The sequence below is a fragment of the Chlamydotis macqueenii genome, chromosome Z (genome assembly GCF_036417535.1).
Source record: "Chlamydotis macqueenii isolate bChlMac1 chromosome Z, bChlMac1.mat, whole genome shotgun sequence".
In the NCBI taxonomy this organism is placed as follows: Eukaryota; Metazoa; Chordata; class Aves; order Otidiformes; family Otididae; genus Chlamydotis; species Chlamydotis macqueenii.
The window spans coordinates 38,721,262-38,745,534 of NC_141593.1; the positions used below are offsets into that span (position 1 = coordinate 38,721,262).

The window sequence follows — 24,273 nt, forward strand, 5'->3', positions numbered from 1 at the left end:
AGGGGCTCTGTGTGTATGCAGGAACTGAGGGGAAAGGATGGGGGGGACTCTAAAATCTAACCTTTTCTATCTGCCTTTCTACCTTCACAATAATGCTGAGCGGCAAGCATAATCGCAGGCTGTTTGTGAGGCAGAGAGGCTGGTCTCAGCTGGTGCAGGACTTCTGGGAAGAAAGGCCCATTTGCATCTATTTTCCCCTAAGATAGGCTTGTCTTGGTCACTGGAGGGGCACTGAGCCTTAAAAGCCACTGACACCTGGGATGATGCAAATGCTTGTCTTCAAACTGAAATACAGGGCGGGGAGGGGGAACTACATACAGTGAAAAATTGGTTCAGTGTAAACAGGACTATTTACATAGCAAGAGTGTCTCTATATGCTAGAAGCTGGCTGATTTTTATTTGTTACAGATTACAGCAATGACTTAGAAAATTGCCACTCACTCAAGGTTATCATTTAAAGTCCAGCAGATTGTATAGATTCATCCACAGCGCCACGACATTTTATAAATGTTACGGATTAGTGTCAGTGCTTTTGATACTAGTTTTTCAGTCAGGTTTTGTTTACTATATTTAAATGTGAATGGGTCCGTTTAAATTTGTTCAGGAGGTTAATTTCATGTAAGTGTGGTTTTACAAAACTCGAAAATGTTTCTACATTTTCAGAAAGAGCTAGAACAAAACTGTGTTGCGTAAATGAAAGCTTTACCTCAAAAACAAACAGATCACAATTTCCAGCATTTTAATTGCAAAAATTGAAAGAGAAAAAAAATGACTCAATAATGATGGTCAGATTGAAAACATGTGAGAGCCTGAAGGTCAATGCTAATGCAGCGTACGAATACTGTTGCATTAGCAGTAGAAATCTCTTTGGGTTCACAGACAACTTGTGCACTAGAAGATCTGTCATGATGAGCTGTGTGAAACAAATGGGGTAAAACGGAGCTCTCGGAGAAAAATGCATTTAGGATGTGGAACTTTTCTTGGATATATTTTAGCAGTCTTGAAGACTTCTACTGTTAGCCTGTTGAAGTTGTAAGAATGTAACAGAATAAGGTAGGTCGGGAGGGACCTCTAGAGGTCATCTGGTCAAATCTCCCTTTTAATGCAGGGCAAATTTAGGTCACACTCGGGACTGTTTCATTATTTTAAGATGAAGAACAGAAAGAAGGAATTTAATCACAAGTGTTTTACCTAATGTAACTATCCAAGAATCAATAGCTTTAGAAGTCTTCCACGTGCATTCTAGACACCCTAAATTCTGGTAACCTGGGGCCACATCAGGGCCACAGAAGAGAAGGGAACAGAGATCTCTAAGTTTTGTTATTTTCACTACAAAAGTTATCGCATTGGATGGTCTCCATGACAGGAAAGAAGAATGTCAATGAATAAAAACTATTAGCAAATGAGGGAAAAAAAAGTATTAAAAACAGAGGAAAGGATTTTGGTAGCAGTTGTCTAAGCAACAAAAGTTACTCATATTTTCTTAAGTTCTTCCTTCTTTTTCAACAGTATTTTTTCATATTTTCATTTTCAAAGTCTTCACCTGCGGCATACTGCAGCATTTTGGCTAGGATATAAAAGTATAGCTGTGCTTACAGGGTGGCTGAACCATATCATAATGGGGGAATAGGTGCTACCCTATTGCCAAGAACCAGAGAGCCTCTTTCGGGTATGTTTTTGGATGGGGAAAACCAGAATTATATTCCAAACTAACACTATGTAATCGTAGCAATTAATTACAAGCCCTTATATGTTCAGATGACTTATGATAGTTTGCTGTGGGGTGTGCCTAAATCCTTCAATGATGTTTATCGCCTTCATAATACTATCAAAGTGTTCCGACTTAGGTTGCAAATACTCCAATTGTCCATTAGTTGTTAGGCGCCTTAATGTCTCCTACCCTTTTTTTTTTTTTTTTAAATGGAAAACTCATTAGGTATCAATCTGTCTGTGGAAAAAAAAAAAAAAAAGGATATTTCTTCTGATAGTTTATTTTGGTTATGACTGTCCAGCCATATTCATTTAAATACCATAAAATGCAAGGCAGTATCTTGAGGGATTTAGGATTTTGTCGTACATGCAGCATCACTGAGGTAACCGGTAAGAACTTCATAGGCTGCCTGCAGGCTTCGGTCGGGCGAGCAGCGCCACGGCCCCTGCAGCTCCTTGGCGTGCCCTAATCCACGGCGGCCCCAGGCCGGCTGGCAGCCCTCCCCGGCCCGGCACGCCCGCCAGCCGGCTCGCCGGCGGGAGCCTGCGCCTCTCTCGAGGTCCGGCCAAGGCCGTGGGCCCATCTGGACGGGAAGCCGGGAAGCTTCGCGCCTTGCGGGGCCTCCCTCGCTTTGCACCGCCCACCCGAGCACCACGCTGGCCCGAGAGGACGGCCCCCGGAGACGAGCCGCCCTGGCTGCTTGCAGCCCACCGGGGCCGCACAGGCCTCCACCTGGCCCCGCGGGGCCACCGCCCCATTCTCCCGGCGGTGCGTTGGGGGGCGGAGGGAGCGGGCCGGGCGCGCTGACGCGAGGAGGGCGGTGCGGCGCGGCAGGAGGGGCCGGGCCGGGCCGGGCCGGGCGGTGCTGGCGGCGGAGGCAGGAGGAGGAGGAGGAAGATGGTGGCGGCGGGAGGAGCGGCTGGCTGCCGGGTTGTCCGCCCCGCGCTGCGCTGCCGCCCCCGCCGGAGCCGCCCTGCCTGCTGAGGAGGCGGCGCCGACCCGCACTAGGTGCGGAGGGGCCGCGACCAGGACCGGAGGTCGGGATCCCTGTCCCCCCTTTTTCCCTCCGCCATGCCGTTGGGTGGCGGGGAGGCGGGCGGGCCCGGGGGTAGGGGGCGGGTGGGCGGCCAGGCCGCTCCCGCCGCGTCTGCCGGAGGCGGGGGGCTGCGGCCGGGGTCTGGGGCGGGGGAGTACCCGCATGTCGGGGGGAGCGGGGCGGCTCTGCACCTGCCCGGGCCGCGGGGAGCGGCTCCAGCGCGGGCGGGAGTGCCTGGAGTCCAGCCCCCGGCCGGGGTAGTTACGTGCGTTCGCTTGTTTTATCTGTTTAATTATTTTCTTTAACGTTGGGGGAGGGTGCGTGGAATAGTACTGCGTGGAGCTGCGCGTGCCCTAATCCACTGGTTTCTGGTTTAGATTTTATTTTTTCCCTTCCCCTCACCCCGCATCTTTTCTGTGTTGAGAAGGGAAAGGAGAAATGGAGCGGGGGAGGGGGGTGCGCGGTGTGGAGATTCTGCGGTCGCCGATGGAGCGGTCACGCTGGCAGCAGGACGGGGGAGCACAGCCCCCTCCTGGCTGCGTCCCCGTTTGGGGACCCGCGGGGCCTGGCTGTTCCCACCCGCCCTCTGTGCCCCGTGGGGTGCAGCGAGTTGCTTGTTCTGCTCTCCATCCCTGGGCAGGGGGGGGCGGGGGGGGGTGACATCTGCTACCCTCACATCCTGGCTTTAGGAAAGGGAAGGCGTCTTGATCTTTTCTTCCCGGAAAAGCAGTTTGGTGTAATGATTGCCTAAATCACAGCCGTGGTCAGTGCAGCCGTGTGTGCTGCATCTGCTTTCTGGAAAGATCAGTGTTAACAGGAGTGATTTACCAAGGCTTGTTTTATTGCCGTCATCTACAAATCTGCCTTCTAAGAGAGACGGGAACTTGGGCCTAGGCTGGAAAACTACATCTTTTTGCTTTCCCCTGCTGTGGCTTTTTGTGGGCTGTGGAATTACAGTTTGCTTTAGAGAGTGTGTTGCAGATCCAGCTGTTTTCCTAACCGCTGAAGATCTAGAAGGCAGAGATGTTTGCCTGACTCTGCATATATTAAGAGTGAGCTAATGTGGGTGTAGGGCAGATCGGTCATGTAGCATTTTTCTTGTCTTTGGCATGCATCATGCTATGCCAGCTGATAAAGAGTACGGCCCAGGTGGCTGCAATTCTGTGTCTGCTCTGCGCCTGCGGCCCATGGGGTCCCAACCAACTTGCCCTGGAAAATATTCCAGTCACAGTACTCCAGGTTCTGCTGCATTGCTGTTAAAATTTGTACTGGCTGCACCTGCCTTTGCAGCCCGTGGCTGGAACAAGTACGTGATGCCAGATTTTCCCAAACACTAACAGTGGCATATTCTATGTTTATTCTCTAGGTGCCACGTTTTGGTTGTGTGCAGATAACCAAAAGTGAGATGCATGTCCACCTTTTGCTCTAATCGAGGTGGTGACGTGGAAGGGTAAGGGTATACTGCCCAGAGATGCTGTTTGGGGGTGAGGAAAAACAGCTACCGTTGAATTCTGTGCATTTGTGTGTATTTATACTGAAAAATTAAGTGTCCAGTAAATCATAATGGAGGACCACAGGAAACTTTGCAAAAGCAGGAAATTTAGCGTTCTAATGCACCTTGGGACAGATGTTGTAGATGTCCAATGAGTGAAATGTAAACCCGGGTGAAAGACAGCTTGCCTTCGTTGGAGTATGTGATCTGAGACAGAGATCTGTGGGCTTTTACGCCAATTCTACAAGCTAATGGCAGTTCAAGGCTGGCTGTGTAGTATGAATCATGTCATTCATTGGTCTTAAGTTTTCTTGGACATTTTCAGTTGTAGCTTGAAGCGATACATTTATCTTACATGAATGTATCGTTCTCACTTAAAACAGCAAACTTGCTGGCCGCTATGCTCTATTCTGACAGATGCAAGGCCAGCCTTTTGGAAGGCTGTTAAAATAAAGATATTCACAAGTTAGCCCTTTGGTTATAAAGTGTAAGAATGCTGGGAAGGTGGTTTGGTACATCTAGGTATATAGAAAAGATAGTTTTGATGTGTTGGAGAGGAGGGAGAAACACCAAAGCTTTTTACTATAATTCTTTTGGGTTACTTAATGGAAAATGCTTTTGATAATCTCTTGAGTGAATAATTTAATTCTTAATTATTTTTTTTATTATAAGTTTGCAATTCCTTATGTGTTGGGAAGAGTGTAAATGCGTTCTCAATTTTTTATTTGTTAAAACTATCTTCATGTGTTTAAACATGTGTAGGAAGTAATGCTTTGGAAGAAACTGGTGATGCTGGATGTGGTGACATGGTAGATGCCAGAGGTGAAAATCTTGGTGTGGTCCATTGTGCCCTTATTCTTGTGAGGCAGGGACAGTTGGTGTGGATTTTTGGAGATAAGCCTGAACATCTTGTTTGCTCTATGTGGATGTAAAGACTCTGTAGTGCTTTAAAACCAGGGACTGCTAATTTTGAGACTGAAGTTTGTATCATCTGCCTAATAAGCAACACTAACCAGAAACCTGAATTCTTTGTATAGGAGATTTGAATGGATTTTAATTGGACCAGGAACTGGCTTGTGACTTCTTTGATACCATGTTATTTCATGGTCATATACAGTGCTTATGTTCTTGAACTTAAAAAGCCTACAGTGTGAGGATTTTTTATATCTCTGAAATGTAGTTGACCTTTTCTTTTTACAAGCAGTGCCTTCTAGCACAAGAGCTGACATGAAAGACATGGGAGTGCAAAGAAATGGGGTCTCCTGTTCAGCTGCTTATTTTGTATTTTTATAGGCTAATGTGGATAGTCATTTGCAGAGGTTTTGTTGTTTGGCTTTAAGTTGTCTCAATGTGGGGTAGTGTTTGTGGCAAACAAAATCAGGAAAATTGAATAGTAAATCCAGAAAAGTTAGCTGGGAAAGTACACACGACATTGGTTCTCTGATATTACTGCAGGCATGTGAGTTCAGGGTTAGTATCCAAAATGAATGATCACGTTAGGATTTGTCATCAAATAGACAAAATGAAGGAAAAATCAAGCAGGGAGCTAAAACTTTTAACTTACATCTCATGGCCTACATACTTCAGACCAGATTTAGCTTTTTTTTCCCCCTCAGCGCATGAATTGTCTGCTATTGATCGTAGCTCTTCTGGATTTGTATGAGATTCTGAATGAGAAGAGTTAGACCTTTTCTCTTACACTCAAAAAAATAAATAGTAATAATTTTTAAAAAATAGAAGTGCTTCAGATGGCTTAATACATGTTGCCCATAGGCAGTGCAGCTTCATTAATTTAAGCTTAACTTTGAACAAGATCCTATTACTGTAGGTTGAAGTCAAGCCTTAATGTTCCAGTAATGGATTTTTAAAATGAGTTTTTCTGGTTTCACAGAAGGTGAAGATTCCTGCGTAATGAGAGATCTAGTGAGCAGCCCTCTGCTCATTTATTTCTGATAGATTGCATGTAATACAAATTGCGTAGGGATTAAAGGTTTCTGAAAAACAGATTGATTGGTTTTGCTTCATAGTATTGATTGATTTGGTAAGCCAGCTGCTCAGAGCAGTGTCATAGTATTTTTCTGTTTCCACTGCATGGGACTGTTTTCTTCTAAAAAAGCTGTCCGTTTGCTGCTTTACTGGGGAGGCCTAGGGAAACGTCTTTGCTGCTTTCACATATGCGGGCAAATAATGATGATAATACCTGCCCTAATTCTGAAGAAATAAATACCGGAGTGGCGTAATATGTACCTGAGAGCTGTGGTTGGCAGAGGACTTAGCTGAAGCTACTCGAGGACCGTAGGATGGTATTTTTCCACTAGACTCTTTCTGCTGGAGAGGGTCTGTCTTAACATGGGAGGAGGAGTGGGAATGGGAGTGCAAATCTGTTTCCAAGGAGCCAATGGGGAGATGCCTCAGGGAAAGTGGCATCTCTCCAGGTCCTTACAGGATCATATCCTACAAGGTGTTTCCTGTGCTGTGTTCTATCTAACTGCAGATACTTACTGGGAGAACTTTCCATTATCCAGTAAGCCTGTATAAGCAGTTGTTTGTCGGTAAGCAGTGCGGTTTTGTCCATCATCAAGGAAACTAGTGAAATAAATAGATTAGAAGTATTTAAAACAATAAATTGTGTGAGGGAGGTAAATGACACTAGAAGCCTCTGTTTTTACCATGACCTAGCAAAAGGAGGAGACGTTATGTGATGTTCAGCCAGTGGTTTCAGAACGTTTAAAAATCTGACGTGTTTAAATCTCTTGGGGTTTTTTGTTTTTTGTTTTTTTTTTTTTGGAGGCACCCTTCCCCCATACTGTCCGACATGTTCTTGGGTAATCTGTTTGGTCTGTCAAATCTTGCTCATAAGCCAGTGATTAAGCATCGCTTACTTCTTTCTTTGTAATAAGCACTTCAACAAAAATTACTCTCTGTAAGAAGATGACCACCTTGTCACTCATCTGAGGAAAATGTGAGAGTAGGGAGTGAGAGACTTCATTAAAAGTCTGTGGGTGAATGTGACAGATGAGCAGCACATCCTTGGAATTTGGGCTGAATCCTTTTAGTGGTAGTTTCTTTTTTTCAGCTAATTAAACTCTTCTGAATCTCCCTGGCATCCTTTTTGTGCATCAAGAGCATCCCTGCTGAACTTGATATTAAAACTTTCAGCTCTAAAAGATGAGCACAGATCAGGAAAACACCAGAACAGCAGAGCCATGGAGTCTATAAAACTTGGTCATCTGCTACCAAGATCAATTGAGCAACTACCCTAAATTAACTCACTGTTGCTTAATTTTTTCCATGCTGGGGATGTGTATCGGGAAGAACTGCCTTTCAGTGTGTGTGTGGTTGAGATACTGGTTCGATATCTGGGAGATACTTTGGTGCCCTGTATTGATTTGGATAAATATTTTTGTTTCTCTGCAATTATTTTCATTTTTGTATATAGGAGAAAAGATTTCTGATTTTTCCTCTTCCAGTGGTCATTCGACTTTTTTTTTTTTTTTGGCAAGCATATTTTGCTCAAAAATTCATGGGTATTGTGAATACCCATGGGTATGTGGGCAAGAGCTTAGGGGCTGGGTAAAAGAAGGTATTTTTAAACAGAAGGAGGAGAAAAAAAGTCAGAACATAATGGAAGACTTAAAACATACATTAATATGACTTTTTTTTTTCCCTAACATATGCTTAGGTTTTATGAGTGGATTTTTTTTTTTAATTTATTCTGATATATGAGTTACATGATCATGTTTGAAATTTTGGTGCTTTGAAAATCTTAAATATAACTCTTCTTTAGACTAAATAAACTTAAATTAGAAAAACATTTAAAAAAAAAAACAACTGAGAGTAATATCTAAAAAAGCTCCTGCCAGAGCAGGGGGAAGCAGTGGAGGGTAAAAGCTCTTACTCTAGGTCTTATCCAGGCTAACTTAAGCAGAATACTTCAACTAACACTCTTCAAATCCAAAGAATGGGCAAAACCAGTAGTTTTCTGTATGTTGGCTGTCTCAGGTGAATTTTGGAAGGGTGCGTACTGCCTCCACTGCTGGAAGAGGAAATTGGCATTTTTGTGTGGTGTGGGTGGGGAGATGAGGGTTTTTTTCTTATCTTTTCTTAACAGCTTTCTCACACCAGCTTTTTTATGATCACAGAGTACTGGAGTTGGAAAGGATCCCTAAATGCCATCTGATCTAAGCTCTGCTCAAGTCGGGTGACTAAGGCAAGGGCTGCACATGCCATGTTTGTAGCTCTTGGCTTGCCTAAAGCATAAAGCTCTGAAGCCAAAGTGCCATGCCTCTCGTGACTTTCAAACACAAGAGCGTGCAGAAGGTTTTGCTTAGCACCCTGGTGGGATGGGGCACGGCTGGTGGAGGCAAGTCTTCTTCTGACCTGCTTTCCTTCTCTGCCGGCCGAGTCAGCAGCAGAGAGCTGCTCGCACTGCCACTGCTGTTGGGACAATGGGAGTCTTGGGGTGAAGAGCGTCTACAGCATGAGGGAAATGGCAATTTCTTCCTGGTGGGTGCTGGTTTTTAAGTCCCTCTTACCATAGTCATTCCACCCAGGAGAGGGCTGAAATGTGGGTGTATGTGCTGTATTAGCATACACAGTGACCTGATTTTTTTTTTTTTTGAACCGGGTTTTTAAGATGATCAAAATGGAGAAAAGTGATGTTCGGAAGTTTAGAAAACATTTTTTGTGTGTTAAATTATGTTGCAACAGTTTAAAAATTAGAGCACAATTTTTCAAAAATGAAAGATTCATTAAGCAGCATTCCTACTAATTATGTGCTGTGCAGTTACATTTTATCTAATGAAGAAAATCTCCCTCAGTAGCTTTGTGCTACTTGCACTTACAGGAACTTGCATTAAATAAAAGAGTCGGTGTAAAACCAGCCTGTAGCTTTGTAGTTCCATTGCATTTTCAGTGGACATTTTACATACCCTTTCCATGAACTTCACATGTATTTCTGATAGCTACAGCTGTTGCATCTTTTGTCTCAGACTGATAAATAGGGATGAACTCAGGGTTCTGCTCTCACTCAAGAATTATCTTCCCTTGCTGATAAATGATTAATGTAATCCACTTATGAGATTGCCATGACATCATTCAGATTTTGGCATGCTTAATTTTATTTCATAACTGAGAAAATCCCGAAGTCCTTGAAAGCTTCTTCATGCAGGACCATGCTAGGGCTACAGCGAGCATGGGAGAGGCGTTTGAGCTCTTTGCCGTTTTGGCAAGGAGTTGGGCATTGGTCAGCAACCTACTTTGTAGCGTTGTCTCTGCATTTGCTTCAACATCCAGGCTTTAGACTTTCGACTACAGCCTTATGATAATTAGTCTGTTTGCTTAGCCCTAGTTTAAAGTCTTGTCGAAGTCAGACAGTTTTAATGGGTTGTATTTTGAGTGCAGTACCTTTTGGGCCACACCGTTTTTGGTATAGGCAGTTTTAGTTCCAGTTAAGGTTGAATTAGAGACTTAACACACTCCCACATACCTTTTTATTTTCGTTACCTAAGAAAACTGTAAAGACTGAATGTCTTTATTTCAGCTTTGGTCAAGCTGCTTGTGAATGCAAATTTAAAGGTAATTAAGGCTATAGAACACACCTCTATATTTTGGGAGTTACACATATTTAATGCTTTCATGCACAATACATCAAAACATGTTCTGGATTCAAATCTAACTACTTTATTAAAAAGATCTGGTATGTCTGGTTAGTTGCTGACTTGATTATTTCTGGTGTTGGAGCCAAGATAGCCCAGCCTCATGAACAAAATCCTTGTGTCAAGGAAAGCCAAATAAGTAAACTGGAAGGAGAAGAGAAAAATACATTGATCAGGATGTCTATAAGCTGCATGTGTCACTGCTTATTTTAGATAAAAAGTAGTCTCAGTAATGTATCAGGTAATTCTTTGGGTTATGTTGATTATCGCAGGTGACATGGAGCATCACCTGATGTCTTCTGCTGCATTGGTGAGAGTGCTGTGAGAGTGCTGTGTCACTGGGATCCAGCTTGTAGCTGTTGTTGACCAGGAATAACAAAACATTTCGTAGAGGAGATCTGGTTCTCTGTCACACCTTCCTCGGGAGAAATTACCCCTGATGGCCAACAGAAACATTTTGAACTGAATGGCGGTGTGGAAGTACAGTTGCATGAAAAGTAAATATTAAAAACGCCATCCTAGCTTTTATACAGTTAACATTCATATAGCCAATTTTCAAAAAAAGTATTAAGTTCTCTACTACAAAAATGATGGCTTTTTGCTTATTCTGTAGGAGTTAAAAGTGCCATGAACAGCTTTTGTGTGTGCAGCAAAGGCAATGTGGATGTGTCACATTTCTAGTATGCAAATTCATATTTTATTGAAGATACTGTTTCTTCAGCATCTTTATCCATGAAGATAATGACTTCTTAGGTAGAAGTCCAAGGATATTTTCTTTTTTTTTTTTTCCCCTTCCTGTACGTAAGAGTGTTGAAACCTGAGCAATTCACAACTCAAATTTTGATCTGCAGTGTTAAATTCTGTGTTATGGTCTTGTAAGCAGCGTCATCCACGGGCACTGTGGTGCAGGTTTATATACATGCACTAGATATGCTCTGGATAACAGAGTAGCACAAACAGCAGTAAGATAGCAGTTCCTTTTTTTATTAAGAAACGGCACTTCATTTATTTGGAAGAGGAAGGCTTTTTCAACTGCCTGTCCCAGAGCCTTGTGCTTTCAAATGACAGAGGGTGCAGAACAGGGACTTTAGGGCCATTGGAAACACTGAGGGATAGTTACTGTGCTTTTGTGGATGTCTTACCCCTGAAACAAGATGGTGAAATTACCAGGAAGGAATTCACAGGGTGGGGTTGAATAATTCAGGGCTTCTTGTGATGTGAGGAAGATATTTTTTCAGTCGGTTAAGATACTTCTAAAGTCAGTCTGAAGGTCTAGTAATCATAGCAACTGCAAGAACTTAATGACAGTGCACAAAAAAAAAAGCTGTTATTCTTTCATTTTTACAATATTCTATGTCTCATTTATTAATACTTAGTGCGTCAAAAAATCAGACACACTCCACTTAAAGACTAACCTCCTCCACCTAGGTGCACATCTACCACCACTTTACCAGTTGAAGACTTTCCCTCTCTCGATGTATGATAGGAATCCTGTGGCTTCATGGCCTTTCCAAAAATCTCACACAGTTATTACAGTGTAGTAGTGTACAAACCATGGTGGCATCCTTTTTGTGTTGGCTTTTCAGCTGTAGTGAGGTGCTGAATAGTGGGTGTACCTAATAATCCAAGTACAACTTTCTGCCTTAGTGGGTCTGAGGAGAATCCAATGAAGTCTTTGGGTGGATTTTGTTTGTCTTCACCTGGCATGTGTGGGGGTTCATGCTAGGGAGAGAAGACATGTTTGCAAATACAAAGTCATCATATCATTTAAGTATGAAGTAGTGTGCTGTGAAGTCATGTATAATTATTTGTATTTAGTTTGAACAGCATGAGAGAGTGGCTGAAATGCTGGTGGATCCTAGGAAGGAAGAGTCACTCAATGCAAGACAGCGACCTGTCGTTGCAGCTTTGCTGGAAACCCACCTGTTTTCTCTTGGTGCCACCTGATGAGGAGGAGGCCTTGCACCACTGATTGGTCTGTCCAGCAGCAGCGGTCTACAGGTGAAGTGTATGTAAGGGGGAGAATATGGGAAAGGGAGGAGTCTAGTTAGTTTTTTTTTTTTTGAAAATGTGAAAAAGTATTAGTCACCTGTAAGGCAGTGTCAGGGAAGCTTGTATGACGATAGTGGCAGGAGTGGATTATTTAGGAAAAAATCAAAATTGCCTGGAACTTTCAGTTGTGCATAGTTCTGTGTTCAATCTAGCCCTTCCCAAAGCCTTAGAGGAACTGCAGCAGTACAGCTTTGTAAATGGTTTCAAGATCAAGAGTAAATTTCACTGTGAGTTTTGTACAGTAATTGGAGCAGTGATTACACTTTGGTAGGTAAGTAATTGCCAACATAGGATTTTCCATGTTGGCACTCATCATTGCTCTTTAAAAATTACATCCTGTTTGGAGGAGGGGAGTAGGGAAGGGAAGAGACTGTGTAATTGGAGCATCCATCTGGTGCATTTTGATGACACAGCATGTTAGTGAGTTATCTCATACTTGCTGTAACCAAGCCAATGCCAAATACATAACAAGAACTGAGCATACAGTATAAAAAGCACCTACTGTTGTACCTGAATGTTATGTATTCAGACTGTTATATTTTCTAACGTCTGTTTATTCTTGTGCACTTGTTTATGAACTGGATCTTCTGAAGACACCCTAAGATCCCATTGTTTAAGAACAATGTTCACAAAATAAGAACCTTTTTTTTACCAAGAGGAAGGAATCATCCTAAAGATCTCCACCATGCTTTTATTATCCAAAGAGCAAATCTTCTGACTGCAGTCCTGTCTAAAGAGAAAATGTTTGGATCAGCATGTTAAGCTTGAAGGGTGCAAATCTGGAAGCCATTTTCTGCTGCGGAGAGACTAAAGCTGTAGAAGTTTAGTCTTTTGTTCTGTTGCTTGTCAGCTGTGATACACTTTACCCACAGGCAGTGGTTTCTGAATTCTCTTTTAGTGGCTCCCAGATCTGTTCTTGCTGATATCTGTAGCTTACACAGCACTGTCACAGAGAGCTGATGAGATTTTTGACTCTTTCACTTCTGTGGAGAGATCTGAGTGTCAGGAGCAAACATGGAGTGAAAATACACCGATTTCAGTTTACATTTTATGAGATGGCAGTGGTATTGTTGCCAGTTTTTGTCTGGGGACTCAGGGGACTCAGTAGTGCTTTTATATGTATTTCCAGGATTGTCTTTATGATCACAGATTCTTCAGCCTCAGCCGCAGGTACCTCAGAGGATGTGCTAGTTATAATTTTATTTTTCCTGTCTTTAAGTGTAGCATGTGAAAACTGAATTCCTGCTTGTAAGGCATAGCATTGTCATCCTTCAGCTCTGTTTGCCTGTGCATGGCACTTGTGACAAGGTCTGGAAGGTAATCTCATGTGTGCATTTTATTTAGATCTGGTGTATATCTGTTCTAGCTTTGCTGTGGGTACTTTGTATTTTAAATGCCTTCGAATTGTATGTGGTGAGTATTTAATCCTCTTTTTTTTCTCTTCACTCCCATCTGTGTCTGGGTTGTAAGTTACATCATCATGTTTTCCGTTTGTTCTTTGTTCTGAGGAGGCTGATTCTTCTGTTTCTAAATGTAGCCCCATTCATGAGTTCCCACTATGTGACACGTTGCCCAAGAAAAAGCAATGATGTAATAGTGAATTTTTATCTTTGAGGGACTGAGGTTAGAAAGCATGCCTTTGCAAAGGATTTGATGAACCTGTGGAGGATACACGGGAAGACAGTTGAGTGAGTGCATGTCTGTGTGTGCATTTAATCTAGAAACACATGTTTCAGAAAAAAAATAACTTTATCTCTTGGAAATTATAGGAGAATTGTGGGCTGGGTTAATGGGAAAACCTTAGTGCTTAAAAATTGGCAGATGCTTCACCATTGTGATAGAAACAGCTTCACAGTCCGCAGTTTGGAGCTAGTGGTCCACAGCGTCTAAATAAATCTTTGTTTCTTCATGCTAAAGATCTGGCAGTGTGTGGTGACTGTTCTGCATAGCTCTGATACTTCAGACTCAGGGCAAGTCTTTCCATTTCCTCTGGCCTAGTGAATATATACGTTAAGTAATACATTTTTCTCCATTTTCCTTTTTTTAATTAATATATTGTTGGAGTGGTGTCTGTACATACGTGAATAGGATGGCATCTGTTTTTTTGCTAATAAAGATGCCCAGTGAATTACAGAAATAGAAGACCTCGTTGTGACAGGTATGCACATAGTTTCTCTTGTTACTATCTGCACATCAAGTACATGGCACTTCTGTAGTGTTTGGATAGCAAAGGAAATTATCACGTCGTTGCTGCTGTGATTATACACTGTGAGGGTTTGTGTGATTTTATCTATTAATTAGGGACAAACATGTTCCTGGATGGCAGAAGCAAGCCTTCTCCGTTTTTCTTGGTAAACCTTATGCTGTCAAGAAAAGAATTACAGTAATTTTGAGCAGAAATTGGGTTATTAGCTTACCGTGTGAAAATTTTATGTTGTTTCTATGTCAGTAAAACTTTTTTTTTTGTTGTTCAACGCTTTCAGTTGAGACATGACAGAAATCCAAGGTTAGTGGTTTTTCATGTCTTCTGTGAGAAAAAAGTTTCAATCTGCCAATTTTTGACCTATTGAAGAGAGACAGCAAGGAATACTGAGACTGAGTTAAGGGTAATGTTAGAATTTTAATAGCAAGTTTTCAGTGTTGGAGTTTAACTTGCCATTAAAACTCTTTGCTTTAAAAGAACTTATAAACTTGATCTCTGCCTTAGTTGTGTCTTTTTTACAACATGGGTTGTTTGTCTTGAAATAAATACCATAAGGATGTTCAAAGGGTAGCAATGATTCTTAATAATTGTAAAGGACTGCAATGTTGTCTTCCTTTCATTAATAGAGGCCAATAATCTTACCTCCTAACCAAAAAGCCGTGGCAGAAGCAGCAGGAAATAAAGCTATGTACGGCAAGGAGGACTTAGCTGTGAATGATGAGATGAGATACAGAAAAGAGAACTAAGCATTGTAAAAAACGTCTAAGGTCTACTAGACTGTGAAATAGTCTCCCAGGGAATGAGGGAAGATACATTTTTGGTGAAGTGACTACTCAGTGGTGCAGGAACTTCAACAATACTGTGGGGAGCAACGCTCAGCTTGAATTATCTCTTTCTGAGGAATTTTGATGTGGCTTTGCTTTTCACAGTCTGGGATGCCATCATCATTGAAGCTGATAACGAGATTTTTTTTTTTTTCTTCTTTTACGTTTGTTTGTTTGTCACCAGATGTAGTTTTCCGATACTGGTTTTTTTTTTCCATGAGAACAACCATTTGGTGATGTGCTAAATTATTTTTCATTTTAGTTTTGCCTTTGAAGCAGCATTCCATGGCTCGGTGGTCAACTGCTTTAGGTTGATATTTAAAGTTTAATTAAAATATAGTAAAGGTTAGGAATGAACGTTAGTATGTTTGCTCCTTACAAAAGAAGATCGGAAGTTATTAGTGAGTGAGTATCGCCTGTCTCACCGGTGACCGTGGTGTAATTGCCTATGATTGTGCTTTGTAGCAATATTTTTATTCCTTTGCAAGTGAGTGGAATGGTTCTACCTAGTGTGCCCTGTATCAATGGGTCTATCTTTGATGTAGTTTCAGACATTGCCACAGTTTGTGTTGCTTGCCTTTCCTCCTTAAAAAACACAGGAAAAGTAAAATCTGTAGAAAAATCAACTTAAATTGTAAGGGTCAGATAGATGCGCAGTGAGTGGCAGAAGGAGTACAATACGGGTGCTGGGAAAAAGATATTAAGTGAAAAATGGTAACACTGTACAGGTACCCTCAGTGAAGTAATGTCCAGCATGGGAAGGGGGTCAGTTAATTTTTTTGAAAGCAGTAAAAGAAGGATGTTTGGGCATTAAAGGTATTGGAAAAAATGATTCTAAATGTTAGGAGAAACTATGATACTGATCTGTCGACATGTTTTGGTTTTTTTTTTGTTTCTAAGTTTGATAATAAATTGCTGATGTTGTTGTTGCTCTGTAGGTAACCCAGATCAGAAGTCATTGAGAGAGTGGTGGAATTGTAGGGCAGCTCAGGTGCAGAGTTTGTGGCTTCCAGGAACCTACTGAGGTTTAGAGTAACATTAACTTTATCTTTTCAGTAAATACAAAACATGTAATTAAATGACTACTGCCTGATGTCTAGGGCTTTTTATTAAGGCAGTTCACGATCTTCCATGACTTTTGGCTAAATTCACAGAAACTTCTGCAAAGGTTTAACTTGTATGTGTATTGTATGAAAAGTGCTACAAATACCTGGAAATGAAAAATATTTCCAAGTCCCTTTCTACTTGCTTCTTTTTGTGTAAAGCAACTCCCCAAAAATCAAGATGGTATTGCTGCTTCAGTGTTGGGGGAGCAAGGGTGGAAGTAATGAAGTGATAATCCTCTCTAGTGTAGGAGATGACCTTTTTTGTTTAAAGTAGCACTTAGTTTATTTTGATAGTAGTTATTACATTGCGTGTTTCTGTTTACATTTTCACTAACTGCTTGCTCTAGAGTAGCTCCTAGGAATGTCCCCTGGAGATGAACACACTGGTATTTCCCGAGCAATGAATAGGCTGGCAGAGTGTGGCCGTGTGGAAGCCCTGGATAGCAGCTGAGGATATGCTTTTGAGCTGCAACATCCAAAATCCAAAGGTGGAAATTAATGAAAATGAAGGGTATTATCAACAGCAGTCTTTCTGAGTTTAGTTATGTCTTCTTCCCTAAGTGAGAATTTTTTTTTCCTGAGGAATTTGAAGAAGTACATGAGTAGGAAATAGAAAATACCTCAGAATCTCAAAGATCCTCTGACTTAGTAAGTCTCACTGGTCTGCTTCTAGCATAACTAGCCAAGTCCCAATGATTTTCACTTGCACCAAGAGTGCAGAAGAAACAATATTTTTAATGAGGAAAAAACAGTCTAGAAGGATCTGATTTAAATCTCTGTAGCTCTGCTGTAATCCTGCCTGTGACATGAAGTTGTGTTCAATTTTGTGGAGTTACGTTTATTTAGAATAAATTGGAGGTCTATCCTTAGTATTTAATCTATGTATTTGTTACTGTCAAAGGCTCACTTGGGAACTGAGCTGAGGTGGTACCAAGGTATTGTGGAGATCTCTGGAGGATGTGCCCATCTTCTATTTGGAAGCATTTTTGCTGTATAAGTTTACAGATTATTTTAAGTTATGGACTTTTTCAACTTTTTGATGGGCTCAAAAGCAAAGATAACTTTAAAAAATTTTGTACACTTGCTTGTAGCTGGGTTAAAAAAATACACTCAATGAAATCTGTAAGAGAACAAACATGCCGAATAAGTAGACTATTTCCTAAATAGTACTCTTACCCAGATCTTCCTTCAGGCAAAATGACTTTATTACTCTTCTGTCTCTTTTCCTCACATTAGTAGTTTTGATTCTGCTCATGTAAAAACAAACAAACCCCCACACCTCAAACCCAGAAACTAGTCAATTTGGACTCCAGGCAGCTGTTTTAAGGCAATTTTGGTGTAAATAAGGTATTTTTTGTTATGAGCAACTAAAAATAGTTTTTCTCTAATGTACAGGTTTATGAAGCTTGAGGGAAATTTATTAAAAAAAAAGTTTCCTAGCCAGATCGTATTTATGGGAATGTAGTTAGGGTTAGGGTTAAAAAAGTATACATACTAGTGTTTTACATTACACAGTGAGGTGTTTTAACAATGTGGATGCATTTCTTCAGATGATGTACAGAACCTTCCAAAAGCTTTAAATTATTATTTTATGTGTTTATTTCTAAGTTTCCACATGATTTAGTCCATGATTTTGGCATTAACAAGCATCATGAGAGTCTTTCATGCAGGATTCTTCAGTCATTTCTGTCCACAGTGACAGAATCTATAGATTCATATAAAAGCCAGTAATGAAATCCTGCATATGCTTTTGGGATGAAAGAGGCACCATTTAGCCTCTTTAGTTTTCTGGCTCTATTTTTGACTTCTTGTAACTGTAGGGTAGATGGCAAAATGCCCTTTCAAGGAATTGCTGCTACTCAATGTGGATTTCTATGTTGAAGAAGTGCTCTTGTACCATTACTTGTCGGAACCCAGCAGAGTTCAATATGCAGGTTGCAAAATTTAGGAGAAATCAGTCCTAGAGTAAAGGCAAGCAAGAGCATCATTTGTTAAAGAAATAATGGTGAGAGTAGGTGGATTCTGTACACTGGCAAGAAGCTCAACTTTTGGGTAGTATGATGTTTAGTGGTTTTTATAGAATCTCTTCTATTAATCCTGCAGTTGGTAAGGTTACAACAGACAAACAGAATCTCTTCCCTTTTATGACTTGTAGCCACATTGCATACCTCCTCCACTGCCCTGGTATCAGCACCTGGTAGGTGAAGGTGGGACACTTTCTGATCCCTGCTACACCGTTGTAAAACTGTGTCAGCTCCAGGTGTTTTGAAATTTAAAGCCTTTTAATTTTTTTTTGTATAATTCGAAGCAACAGGCTGTCTGGACTACTCATTTTCACCATACAGTTAGTTTATGTTTGGAGATGGTTTGAAGTGAACATCTTTTCTCAGAGAATGGGCTCAATCTCTTCCTTCACCAGAGACCAAATGGCCTTTCTGTTTCCTGTGCATGTCCCATGCAGAACCCTTGTGTGGCTCTTGAATATGGCCTTGTTGTGAGAATGGCCCTCTTCCTTCCTGGGACATGTCTCTGGTCTGAACCAGGACTGGTTAAATCAAGAGAGTCTGGCGTTGGGAAACTGTGTGATGCACTAAAGACTGCCACAGAACTGCAGTTCCTCCAGGGCTTGGAAGAGGAAAACCCGTAAGGAATTACAGAAGCACAAGGACGCACGGAACCTGATTTTCATAAGATTCGTAAGGATTTCATATGTCTGCCTTTCGCTTACTGCTCTGTTGCTCTCTTGTCCTGCTCCCTATATCCTTACCACACATCCCCCAAGAAAGCCAGGAAATTGCTCAAGAAGCCAAAGAGGGTGAAGATAACGTCAGGCTGAATACCTGCTGATCTGCTGGCCCGATCGCACCCTCAGGTTGGTCTGCCAGCCACTGCTGGACTTCTGCTCACCTTTCTCCTACTGGGAGGATGAACCAGGATTGCCCATGAAGCTTAAAGGAAGCCCATTGTCTTTGAGGCTCCTATAAAATAAATTGGCCAGTGGCTAAAAAGTTAAGGATGAGAAATAAAGAAATGTTTAATCAGTTTAAAGTATTGTTTGTGGATTATCCATCTAATAAAAGAGCCTACCTTCCAGGCTCCTTAATCATAGGGTTTTTTTGGTGTTTTTTTAGCGTAATATTATGCATAGGTTGTAAATCTTACAAGCTTGTGTGGTTCTCTGTTTTCTTTTTGGTAGATGATAATTGAAAATCAGCAACATAATATATTAAATCTTTAATGAAGCTTTAATTATGTCTGTGCATTTTTGTTTCAGTAATATCAACTTGTATAAAAACATGACATATACTTAATGTATGTGATAGCCTCTCCACAAAACTGCTCACCTGTAGATAAAATAACATTCATCTGGTTTTTATTTTATAAGAAGTTCTCTCTTGGTTGTGACTGTACACTTGTGTTAGTTTGTTTGGGTTCTAAACAGGTCTTTAAAGAGTTGCTGCTATATGAGGTATAGAATTCGTGTTCATATATCTAATAATAGACAATTCTGAATCCCTGCCATCAGTAGGGATTGTGCTACTACTGCTGTACAATGAAAAATAGTGGGTTATGGAGAGGAAAACTCATCAGTTAGAAATAGATTTGCTAGACAGTAGCCTGATTTCATGTATTACCTTTTCACTGCCATGAAACAGACTTTAAGCCATCAAAAGTCAGTAGGGCCTTTTGTAATAAAAGGAGGGGTAATGGTTTTAAAATAGAAGGAGGTAGATTCACATTAGATTTTAGGAAAAAATATTTTGAATGAGGGTGGTAGAACACTGGAACAGGTTGCCCAGAGAGGTGGTTGGTGCCCCATCCCAGGAAACGTTCAAGGCCAGGCTGGATAAGGCTTTGAGCAACCTGATCTGGTTGGGGATGTCCCTGCTCCTTGCAGGGGGGTTGGACTGGATGACCTTTAAAGGTCCCTTCCAACCCTAACCATTCTATGATTCTATAAAATCAGTATATTAGCATAGCTTAGTGGAAAGAGATAGCATTTAGACTTCTTTCTTTGTATTTGATTTTCTGTCTTGGATGTTATTATCTGAATTGACAGCTGAAAATACAGTGGATGTTTTTTATTCTCAGCAGTATGGTGATAACTGGGTGTGTCTCTCGCCAGCATTTTTATCTACTTTACAACAATAAGGCAGCACAATTTCTCCACAGTTATCCTTTTTCTACAATACTATTGTGTTTTTGCTCTGTAGGTCTGATTACTCAGGTAGATTATGAAACAAGTCTGCCATTTCAGAAAGTATCCAGTGGCTATGGAGGCGATTTACTTTCTATAGGGATTCTTTTATTTGTCTGTGGGTTTTTTGTTAGGAGTTTAATGCTTATCTTTAGATTGAATAATAAACTTGTTTGGATCTCAGAAGATTTGTATTTCTTTAATTTTCTAGCCTGTGCTTCCCATTCTTCTTTCCCAGTCAGTACATTTTCATTCAGAAGTTAATCGCTGTTAATTCCACTTAAGTGAGAGATGTAAACAATAGTCCTGCTCCATCTTTGCAGAAAACAGGTAATGAGCTGCCTTTGAAAGTATTCCTCCTTGTATTAGTGTGCAGTTCCTGTTTGATTTGAAGCATGACTTGCTCATTTTTTCAATGCCTCTCTGAGGATGCTGTTCAGTGTCATTCTTGGAGGATGTGGTACTTCATTCTTGACTTCTGAGATGTAATGGCCTTTGGCAGTGTCACACACTAGCACTCTCTGAATACCGGGGGTTTTACTATCGGAGCACAGAACCAGCTAGCTCTGCTATGGCAGGGTGTACTGGCTGAGCCTGAACTGAGGTATTTTGTCTCTGCTTTCTCACTACTTTAATGTGTGAAAACTTGTTGGTTAGTGGTAGAAGATGAGATTTTTAGCTTGCTGCTCCTTATTGTAAATTAGTGTTTGTTCTTTTGTGAAGTGCCTACGCACTAAAGTAGTGGGGGGTCTCTGTGTTGTGGTGAAAGACCGATCCAGTCTGCAAGAGTTTTAAAACAGGATGCATCACGTTGTGTCACAGTTAGCGTTGTGCAAAACTACATGGGCCTTGCATTGATGCGACACAGTGCTTTCAGAGGTTGTGAACTAGGGAACAAGGTTAAGTAGCTTAAGGAGATGTGTGTGTTCTTTGTCAACACGGAAGCAAGAGATTGAAAAGCAAGTTAAAGGTGTAAGAAAGAACCTAATCATAGTTTAGTTACTCTTTTTTTTTTCCTTTTTTAAATAATTTTAAAGATTTATGCTTATTTTATCAATTTATGATTTTATTAATCTGTTGTCTTCTACATTTTTAATTCTGCTTCCTGAGGGAGAGTTGTTCAAAGGCTATGACTGATTTGATGTTTGATTATTTTAACAATGTTTTTAGTCTTTTTTTTTTCCTCTGGTAAGCATGAGGTACAAAGATATCCTTGTCCTACAAGTTGAGTCAACTTTTGGGGGGGTGATTTTTTAAAAAATTTTAAATTTAGTATTTTTCTTCTGTTTGCAGAAGGTTTCCTGATATACTTCTGGTCTAGATTTATTTATTTGTTTTTGTGGCAGTGGCAAGAGGCTAGGTAAATCTCTTGTGAGATTCATTTTAATCTCAGCCATAAGACGTATTACGCAAACCACAGAGAGGAATCTAGTAGCTCATTGATTAAATGGAAACCTGCATTTCATTTTGCAATGAAGGTGGATTTTGCAGGATTTTGTCAGTAGTACTCAACATTTTCATTAGAGGTGTGAAAGAGGCGGCATTCTGGGGGGACCCACCAGGGTGTTGGAGGACAGAAAAACAGTCACAATCAGTCTCTTTAGAGGGGGAAGGGAGAGGAAGGTGCTTTTCAGCAGGGACCAGAGCAAGGTGCATGGTACCGCGGTGAGGGAGCAGCTGGCTAAGTAGGAGGTCTGTAGAAACCTCTGTGGGGGTTGCAGCTAACAACAGTGTAAGATGGGTTGTCAGAGACATGTTGTTACTGTGCTGACAGAACAGGAATATAGCCTTAGGAGAGGCATGAAGGATGCTCGGTGGAGGCTCAGATGGTGTATACTGTTTGCCATGCTCTGTTGGAGAGGGCTGGAGAGAGTTTGAAGGAGAGTACTGGAAATCCATAGGTGGAGGTGCAAGACTGTGAAAAGTGAATCCCCACTAACCAGTGGGAGTTGTTTAGGCCAAAGAAGAGAGGGTCTGTACAAGGCACTGAAGACAGCTGTGGTAAAGAATAGGCAGGCAATCTGTGCTTGGTTTGGCAGGGCTGAGTATAACTAACCAGCTTCCGCCAAAATGCTGAAAAGTCAGATGAGATCTTGGGAAAACTTTACCAACAGTAAGAATACTGAAACACTAAAATCTGACCAAATAACCATGGATGCTTGGAGGCCTTTGAGAATGAGTAAATAAACATATCAGAAATGTCATCAGTGTCACTGATGCTGACTTCAGGGACAAGATCATTGATACGATTGTGTCAGATGAGATATCAAGGTATGATTCAGTGATTGCAGAGTTTGTGGTGTGCTGTCGCGTAACTGTGCAGTTTTATTGATTGTTTTTGTAGACGTAGGGGTAAAATCAATCCATTGAAGGGGTTTTAAACATGCTCCCTCCTTTTTTTCTTTTATTTTTCTTTTTTTTTCAACTTGATATTATAAAGAAGTAGAGAAATTTGCACGAGCCTCCATTTTCCTTTGTTGTCCCAGCAGTACCCTTGCTGGTTAGTTCCAGCGAAATTTGGAAGAGTAGAGACCTCAAAAATAGATAAAGCCATGCATTTTTAATGAAACTGATGATCAAATAATGGGAGAATGCGTTGACTTTCTCCTCTGGGATTAAGACAGGCTGAACTTAGTTATATATAGATTTGGCAGTCATCAGTTGACCAGGCAGTTGTGCGAATTGGACAATCATTGCTTGTGTAGCTCTTGACTCGTTGTAGATTGTTCTATTTCTTGTCTGGTCAAGATTTCTTAAGGTGTTAGAATTAACTTTGTTATAGTAATAACAGAAGCTGATGTAGAAGCAAATAATAGAAAGCCGTAGGGATTTGAGCTTCTTTTGAGTTGTCTGAGTAACAGAATTGTTTTGATTTATGAAGTAGTAATCCCAAGTGTTCATAGAAAGAGTACCTCCATCGCAATACTCATATGCACCATTTTATGACTGCCTTTACAGCTCTTGACTCTGTCCATTATTTTTTGCTTTGTACTGATTAGATTTCCTGTGTAATTTGTACCAGGTGAGATAAGAACCATGTATGTGCTTGAGAGAATACCAGTTGCTTTGTCAAAATTGTAACCAGTGATTTCCAGTATATAATTTAGATGCTGAGCTGAAATCTTACACAATATATGCAGGAGGCTCTTGAAACCAGGTTCTGTTTACAGTTCATGGTTTTAAGTGAGGACTGTAAACCCAATGTAATGGCTGCTTGTTTACTAGTGTTTTAAACTTGTTGATCTGTATTCTGTGTTGAATGCTAGCTCTCTCCCATGTTGGTTAGAAATTGTAACACATCTGAGGGTCGTCTTTACACAGGTAATCTGTAGGTGGAGTGGAAGGAGTCTGGCTTTCTTGCTTTTCAAGTAGATGTGAAATCACAGAAAGCTCAGTTTGATTGAGCCTCTCTGTCAGAATTTGAAGCCTCTGCAGTTGTCTGTACATGAAGTATTTTCATCTGACACAGATCCTATGTACTTGGTAGTCTAGAAGCTTTGCTTTATGGTGGAGCGCGGTTTGGGTTAGGACACATTGACTCTGTGAGTTGTGATTATGGCTTGTTTCCTGCCTGTGTCCTTGTTTCCTTCAAATGCGAGTTCCATGATGCAATTTAAAAGGTGAGTAGATGTTTGCAAATAAATAATGCCAAAGTCACAACAGAAGCTTGGAATAATCAGTTCTGCAGGCTGATGTTGCTGTTGCTCAGTTTTCCTGTGTGTTGTCTCTAAAACCAGCGCTGCTCTCTCTTTTTGCTTATTGAGTGGCCCTACATTAGGGAAAATGGCCAAGATAATTCCCAGAGGAAGTGAAGAAATTTGAAGGAGATAGAGATATGACAGTATTTCGCATCAAACCAAAGTAACTGAGAATAGTAATGTAATTTGTTTCATGTCACAAATAGAAAGTGTATCTGAGAGAACACAAATGGAAATTGCTTATGCAGGAAGAGAGGGTGAACTGCAGTAAGTTGGGTACTATTTTGCAAATATAA

The 24,273-nt window shown here is 41.0% G+C and overlaps 1 protein-coding gene across 3 annotated transcripts in view; it reads left to right on the top strand.

Annotated features, from left to right (window-relative positions):
- The first annotated feature begins 2,600 nt into the window (after positions 1-2,600).
- Positions 2,601-24,273, top strand: part of APBA1 (amyloid beta precursor protein binding family A member 1) — an 89,723-nt gene continuing 68,050 nt past the window's right edge. For 2 of the 3 annotated variants that reach the window (XM_086770254.1, XM_086770258.1), the window contains exon 1: positions 2,601-2,719. The gene's annotated coding sequence lies outside the window, so the exon portion shown is untranslated. Of the gene's footprint in view, positions 2,720-2,916; positions 3,013-24,273 lie in introns of those variants that run through there. The other variant, XM_086770256.1, reaches the window with a different exon arrangement.